Source organism: Pteropus alecto, unplaced genomic scaffold (genome assembly GCF_000325575.1).
Source record: "Pteropus alecto unplaced genomic scaffold, ASM32557v1 scaffold131, whole genome shotgun sequence".
In the NCBI taxonomy this organism is placed as follows: Eukaryota; Metazoa; Chordata; class Mammalia; order Chiroptera; family Pteropodidae; genus Pteropus; species Pteropus alecto.
This window is the reverse complement of record NW_006434709.1, coordinates 3,817,114-3,824,850: the sequence shown is the minus strand read 5'-3', so window position 1 is coordinate 3,824,850 and position 7,737 is coordinate 3,817,114. Positions and strand designations below refer to the sequence as shown.

General features: G+C 43.1%; 1 pseudogene; it reads left to right on the top strand.

Annotated features, from left to right (window-relative positions):
• Positions 1-812: 812 nt before the first annotated feature.
• Positions 813-931, top strand: LOC112478132 (annotated as a pseudogene).
• Positions 932-7,737: the final 6,806 nt, after the last annotated feature.

Here is a 7,737-nt window from a genome sequence, read left to right as displayed (position 1 = left end):
GATTATAACTTGTTCCTCAACTTTAGAGTCAGACATGGAGTCAATGCATTTGAGTTGGTTTTGGAACAGGGCCAAGAATGTTGGAATTATACACAAACAAAATCCGAAAAATAACCAAAGGAGCTTCAAGCCACTAGACTTTCCTACTGATTCAGCAAATGTTAAGGAAAAGTTAAAAACCTAATGAGAGGTATAGATCCCAAGAGGACCATAGGTGGCAGTGTAGAGTAGGCATAAAAGGAAGTCACAGAGGCAGGTAAAGCTTCCCGTTTATAGGACCAACTTGACCTCCCCACATCACACATAGAAGAGGCTAAGTGGAGAGCTACATGCAAAACGTAGGGATAGATCATAGAAAGAGCCATATAGGAAGCAAAATCTAAGTTTTACAACACAAGGACTAATACTTTGGGGAAGACTGAGAAGAGGTCAAGTTAGGATCAGAAAATTAATGATTGCTGATGGTTACAGCAAGACAAGCCAAACTGCAATAGTTTGCTAGGGCTGCTGTAATAAAGCACCACAAATTGAATGGCTTAAACAATAGAAATGTATTGTCTCGCAGTTCTAGAGGCTGAAGATTGAGGGGAAGACTAAGGCCAAGGTGTCAGCAAAGTTGGTTTCTTCTGAGGGCTGAGAGAGAATCTGTTCCATGCCTCTCCTCTAGCTTCTGGTCATTTGCTGGTGATCTTTGGCATGCCTTGGCTTGTAGATGCATCATCCTCATCTCTGCCTTCATCTTCATGTAGTGTTCTCCTTATGTGTATGTCTGTCCATGTCCAAATTTCCCCCTTTTAAAAAGATATCAGTCAGTCTACAGCCATGCCACCCTGAACAAGCCTGATCCCATCTGATCTCAGAAGCTAAGCAGGGTCAGGCCTATTTAGTACTTGGATGGGAGACCACCTAAGAAGACCAGGTGCTATAGGCATAAAAAATGAAAAAATAAGGGATTGTAAGCTGACAAGTTCCTTGCAATCTGTGAGGTCAACCAAGGGTTGGCTCACCTAAAAAAATAAAAAATAAAAAGATATCAGTCATATTGAATTAGGGCTCATCCTAATGACCTTATTCTAATTTGATTATGTCAGTAAAAACCCTACCTCTAAATAAGGTCACATTCGAAGGTACTGGACTCAGAACTATATCTTTTTTAGGGGGTAGTGGGGACAGATGGGACACCATAACCAATACAATTAAAAGCAAAGATCAGTGATCAGGAGGGCATTGGTCTGGAGTCCAGGGGTTCTGGTAGAAATAGTCAGAAACTACAGTGATCGAAACCATGGTCCTGTCTTCAATCTCTTGCTGCTTCCACCTACCTTCAACCATGCTGCCAGGTTTCTTACTACACACAGAGATGATCATGGCCACTCTTACACTCAGAATCGCCCATGGCTTACCTGCTGTCTCTGTTAAAGTACAGAATGTAAGGCTGTTTGATTGGTTAACTGTCCTCATTTTGCATATTAGGAAGCTCAGGCCCAGAGAGAACAAAAGACTTGGCCAATAACTCCTTTCCCAAACCAGGTGTCACTCAGATCTCGACCTATTCCCCTGGTCCGCTCTGCTTCCTGAGTCCTAATTTTAAAAAAAAAAAAAGAAAGAAAAAAATTGCCCAAATTGGTCAAAATTCAGCAAAATTAAGTAATCACAGGGCAAACTAAGTCCTCCTCTTTAGTCCAGAAGTATTCTCTAGATGGGCCTAAGCTGCACGGAGCAAATAAAACTGAAGCGGCCAGAAACTATCTTCCTGGCCTCAGGAAGAACTGTTCTTTGTTAGTTACATTTTTCTCTGGGACAACCACATCCATTGATGGAGTCAGCCATAGCTCAATAAACCATATACCGCATCAACAGTAAATCCTTGTTGGGTCCTAAGTGCAATCTTCGCCAAGAGTCATCGTCCTTGGGATAAGGCCAAACGATGCACACTCTGCACCAAGAACCAAGCCCAAGGCTGGCCACATGCATGTTTCTGCCATGGCCTCCCCAGACAACCAACGTACTTATAACTCACCTCAACACCCACAGTCCTTGTTTCTCAGAACTCAGACGTTTGCCTCTATTTCTTGCTCAACAATCTTCATTTTTCAACCATGAAAACACTTATCCCGGTGTTGCACACATGCCTGGGAGTGGGGGGGCGCCGGGGGAGGGAACGGTTCTTAATAAAATGCTGGTTGGTTTTCCCTTCCTAGTCCCTTCTCCTCCTCTCTCACACTTACTTTCTTCCTTTGCCTTTGCCCCAGGTCTGCCATATTTCTTGAACCAAAAATCAGAAAATCAGAACACATTTCTGGCAAGCAATACTTCTTGGTTCCTGCCAAGAGTCTCATTCAGGTAGAGATTTCAGTCACATTTAATAACACAATTAATGGCTTGATCTCACTGAACAGAGAAAAGAATAGCAATCACAACCTGAGAAGGAAGTCAGATTTCAAGAATGCATGCTATCTGCTGACATGTACAATTAAGTCTCTTAAACCCAAAATACAGCCTTAAAATATAGACAAAGCACTGGCAGGACCAGCACAGGGTAAACTTTGAGGCAGCTGTCAGTATCTACTCTGCTTTAGGGTCAAATCCAGCTGAGGGTCAATAAATGCATTTGTCTTTAATTCACCTGCACCGTGAAGGCAAAGGAATCAGAGTAGGCAGAGATGACTCAGTTCTGCTGGCTGCAGTCCGATGCAGTCCCCATTCAGAGGCTGGTAATTAGGCTAAGTCTTTTAATCTGAAAATTGGAAAACATGACTTCACGTGGCTCTGTAAATGTTAATGACCAATAAAACCAGCTGTAGCACCACATTTGGTGCAGTTTATTAATGTGCTATTTTAGATGAGCTGAAGTAAAAAGAGATTCCATTATCCAACTTGAGAAAACCTCTCCCATGTGCACCCATTTATATGTACAATGTTTTCACTCTACCAAAAACACAGTCTCAATTTGTCCTTTTCCTTTAGGGCTTCGTTTTGTCGTTGTTATTTGGTTTTGTTGATTTGGTCGGTTGGTTTTGGGTGGGTGTGTGTGTGTGTGTGTGTGTGTGTGTGTGCATGCGCACACATGTGTTTAACATCATTTTGGCTAAGAGGCAATTAAGTAAAGATGAGCGGTCCTGAGGGACCAACATACTTACAACTCATCTCAACACCCACAGTCATTGTTTTTCAGAACTCAAACATTTGCCTCTACTTCTTGCTCAAAGGTCTACATTTTTCAACCATGAAGATCAATCCTGTGCAAGTGTAGTTGGCCCACAGCAAGAATTAATAACCACCCCACTAATAGGTATCCAGGGACAGTGCACTGAAAACCCAGTCAGAGGTCGCCTCAGCCGATGCTTATGAAACACTGTCAGGCATAGTATGTAAGGCAATTTAATTAAGTGAGAATAAATCATTCCTTCTTTCATTCAGCAAACATCTAAAGACCTACTGTGTGCCGGTCACTGTTCCAGATGCTGGAGATACTGAGCAGAACAAGCCAGACCACCCTCTGAGCTTTTTTTGTGTCAGTGAGATGGACCACAGATTAATACATAAGTACTTAACAGAACATTAAGTAAGAGTGGGTGCCATGAACAACATAATGAAGCCAGGTGAGCAGGTAGAGTGATGGGGTTGCTAATATAGACAAGGAAGTTGAGAAGTCGGCTGCATAAAATTATAGAGTAAGCCATGTTCTTGCAGAGGGAATAAGTACAAGAGGCAAGAGGATGAGGGGAAGGTTGTTAGCAAACAACAGTCGGGCCATATGGATTAGTCCCTTGTCAGCCACTGAAGAGTTCAGGAAAGGAGAGGTTTATGATCTGATTTACACTGTAAAAGGATCACCCAGCTGCTAGGTGGAGAAAGGGCTATAGGAATTTGAGAGGGCCTGGGAAGAGGACAGGAATAGAAGCAGGAAAACCAATTAGGAAGCTACTGCAGTGATCTCTAGGCAAGAGATGTGATGGTGGCTTAGCGGAGGTTGGAAGTGATAGAGGGGTCATAAATGGCTAGATTCAGGAAACTTCCCAAGGTAATAGCGTCGATGGGATTTGCTGATGGATTTAAAATGGAGATAAAATAAGAGACAAGAATGACCCAAGGTTTAGCAACAATATAGGGTCTTTTAGTTTACAAGACATTTTCACATCTTTTATCTCATATAAGATTCACAGAGACCTTGCTTCTCAATGTGTGATAAGCAGACAAGTGTCATCAACATTACTTGGGAGCCTGTTGGGAATACAGACTCTCAGGCCCACTCCAGAATCCCAGGTAATCCATATGCATGTAAAAGTTTGAGAAGCACTGGTCTGAGTGGCAAAAATGATGATGATGATGATAATAAAGGTGGTGATGATGCTGATGATAAAACAACCTCCTAGAAGTTAAATAATTTGCTTAAGTCTACACAGTCTGGACTGTGGGATTCTGATGGCAAACCCTGTGCTCTTTCCACCACTGCATGTTTTTGAGATATAATTTCTTCCCTTAGGGGGCTTATAGCCTATCAGAGAACCAGAAACCACACCATGTAATAATTATTGTCTGAAACATCGTAGCTTCATTGGCGGTCACGATTTAGGGATCACAGGACAGGCTTCAGCAAGGAGGCTGAATTCCTCTTGGTTTTAGAGTAGAATTTAGACAAGGAAAAGAGCAAAGTGTGCGTGTGTGTGTGTGTGTGTGTGTGTGTTGGCAGGAGAAGGAAGAAGCCATCATAAAGAGGAGAGTCACATGATCAAAACCCAGAGCTACCCCTGACACTGATAAATCACTCTCCCCATTACATTCTGCCTACCAGACATATTGATCCCGAACTAATCAAGTAGAAAGAGTCATTGGGGAAAAAATAACGGACTTAAAAAAATAAATCCCTCTCACATGGTTACTGCTCCAGGAAGAGTGAGCTGTGCCCAGCTGATGGCAAATTTGCCAAAGGGCACAGTGGATGTGCAGGAAAGGGAGGGAGGGGCAAGGATGTGGAAGGACAGGCCCCCACCGGAGAGAACCCGAGCCTTGCTTTTTGGTTTTAACCTGTATCCACTGCGCAGGCTCCAGTGTAACATCTGGGCTCGGTGCAGGTCTGATTTAATAATGTGTTGGGAGCTGGCATTTGCTGCAATCCCGCGGCAGCAGTAAATAGTGGCAGGGAAGATGTGTACGAGACCTAATTTGCCCCCTTTTTCTACTTAGAAAGGCACATTAATATTTAATAGAAGAAAAATAATTCATGCAGATTTGAAAGCAAAATCCATGAAAAGGCACATTAAAAAAGCTGGGGGGAAATGGATCTGTTTCAGGAACACTTGATTTTCCCTCTAAATGAACTGAAAGTTGTGATTTATGCACGTGAAGGCAACTTAGGTGGATTTCACCCACCTGCCTCCTCCTGTATTTCAGTTCCAGGGCTGTAAACATCCCTTAAATTCTCACCCTGGCTTGTATCTCTGCCTCCTCAGTATGGGGCTGGACATTCAGGAGCGAAGGCGGGTCCTGATGCTCAGAGCAGGGCAGTAAGGTTGGGGAGGGGCTGAGTCTTCCTATATCATAAACATCTTTTAGAACAACTTTGGGGCCTCAGTTTGGGGACCCCATTTCTGTTAACTACAGAACAGGTTTAAGAAAGATAGTTGGTTCCTTAAGAGAGGATCATATGCAGCGTACTGGACTGGGTGGAATACAACATAACCCCATCCAGGGCAGGCCCTGGGAAAGAGAGCAAACCGTGCTCTCTTTCTCATCCTCCTTCAGGTAGCTTTCTTCATGAGGGCTCTAAGTAGCCAATCCCCTCCTGCTGCATTTTCAACCTGTATTTGATTTTGTGACACTCCCTAGAAAAAAAGATCTATGCCTAGGCTTTTTCCATCCTCCTTACAATCAAAACTTACAATCTCACATCCTATCACTGTAGGAGCCTGCTCTTGGCATCCCAAACTGACAGTTGCCAACTAATCCACCCTGTATGTTCCTCAACTCATTGATGTCACATCCAAGGAAGCACATTTGTATTTTACCAAGGGTCCTTCAGAACTCAGGCTTTGCCTTCAAAGACTGGCTCTACTGATGTGACTTTCAGGCAGAGGTATAGTGTCAGGGGTATGGGTCAGGGTTTACGTGCACCTTAAATTATACCATGTAGAGGGGCCTCCTGCTTCTTCAAAACATATCCTAGAAGATGCTGCAGTGAGTTGCAACCAAAGACCCCCACGTCCTCTCCTCTCATGTCACTTTAGCTCCTCCTACCACACCACTGTCATTTCTCTCTGCATCCTAAAAATTACCTTCAAAAAGTGTCTCACACTTCTACAGCCTGAGACTTAACTCCCTCAGCCGTGACATGTGCCAACTTGCTTGGATGATGAGAGGACAGGGGAGTTTTGGAAGCAGACAGGTGAGCACAGCCTACCCCTTTGAGACAGAGAGCTAATCTCCTGGGCAGAGGGTAAAAATTCAACCCCCCAGGCACATTCTATATAGCGTTTAGTCCTTTCCCAAGCCAGTAGAGGTAATTCCCAAGCCTCACCAGCAGGTTTTCATTTACCTCAATTTTGTCTCATTTCCTCTGAAATCATTACTGCGATGATTTAATGTGCAGGGCTGAGAACAACACATCTCCTCCTGTCTCCCTCTCTTACCACGATCTGCCCTCCCTTGGGGCTGTAATGGAGACTTCAGCATGGCAGGCCAGAATCATTTAATAAATGTAAAGCAACATGGTCCTGCAGGGCAAATATGTGACGACATTTTTTTCCACGTAAATAATGTAATTTTTGTGAGGAAAGAACCTTGAGCATCTATACACACACACACACACACACACACACACACACAATAAATGAATAGGCTTATTATAAGCTGCACCTGACCAAGAATCATTCTAGAATTGTTCTTTCCTGAGCTTTCTATTTGGCAAATGTTTCCTGACACTACATTACCATAAGCCACATTTAAAGTCACTGTGAATCTGTTCAAAATAAGTTCTATCCACTTCCTTTGACTCTACTTGAGAAGGTCCCTCAGCAAAGATTTGGCTGCTGAAGATGTTGTTTGTCATCATTGTTGTTTGTTGTTGTTGTCGTCCCTGTTGTTGTTGATCTAGAAGGATGTGGAGGGAGATGACTTAAGAAGGTAGGGTAGGATTTAGAAAGGGAAGGAAAAGTCAGAATCTCTAGGAGTTTCTGCCACTAAAGCAACGCTTATTTAGAATTTGCTTATTTTCTTAAAACCAACAGGAAAGAAAGAATTGCACTCACGCAGTGGGCTGTTCTCCAGCTACAGGCCCAGTGGAACAATTTACAGGGAGACGAGGTCAGCTCAGCCTGTCTCTGCCTCCAAGAAAAATACTCAGGAGAAAGCTACAACTTCTCTAGGGGGCAATATCAGCAGGTAACCACGGATGGAAACTGAGTATTAATTATCCCTTCCTGTGTTTTATATTTTCAGATTTAACAGACATTAGAAAGCCAGACATTGATAAAAATGACAGGAAATAATCTTAGTCAATTAAATCGCCACAATGTCAGGCCTAACATCTGTTCTACGAACCCTGCAGAAATGTGTGGCATTAATATTTAATAAAAAATAGCCCTAGTTTGGACTCAACAGCCATTTCACACTGTTCTCCCAGGACATTCACTTCAGATCTTGTAACCTTACAGAATTTAAATACATATGTCTCTCCCCTGGGCCTCCCTCCTCCTTAGCATTCAGAGGTGTGCTCACAGGAAACTTTGCTCTTACTCT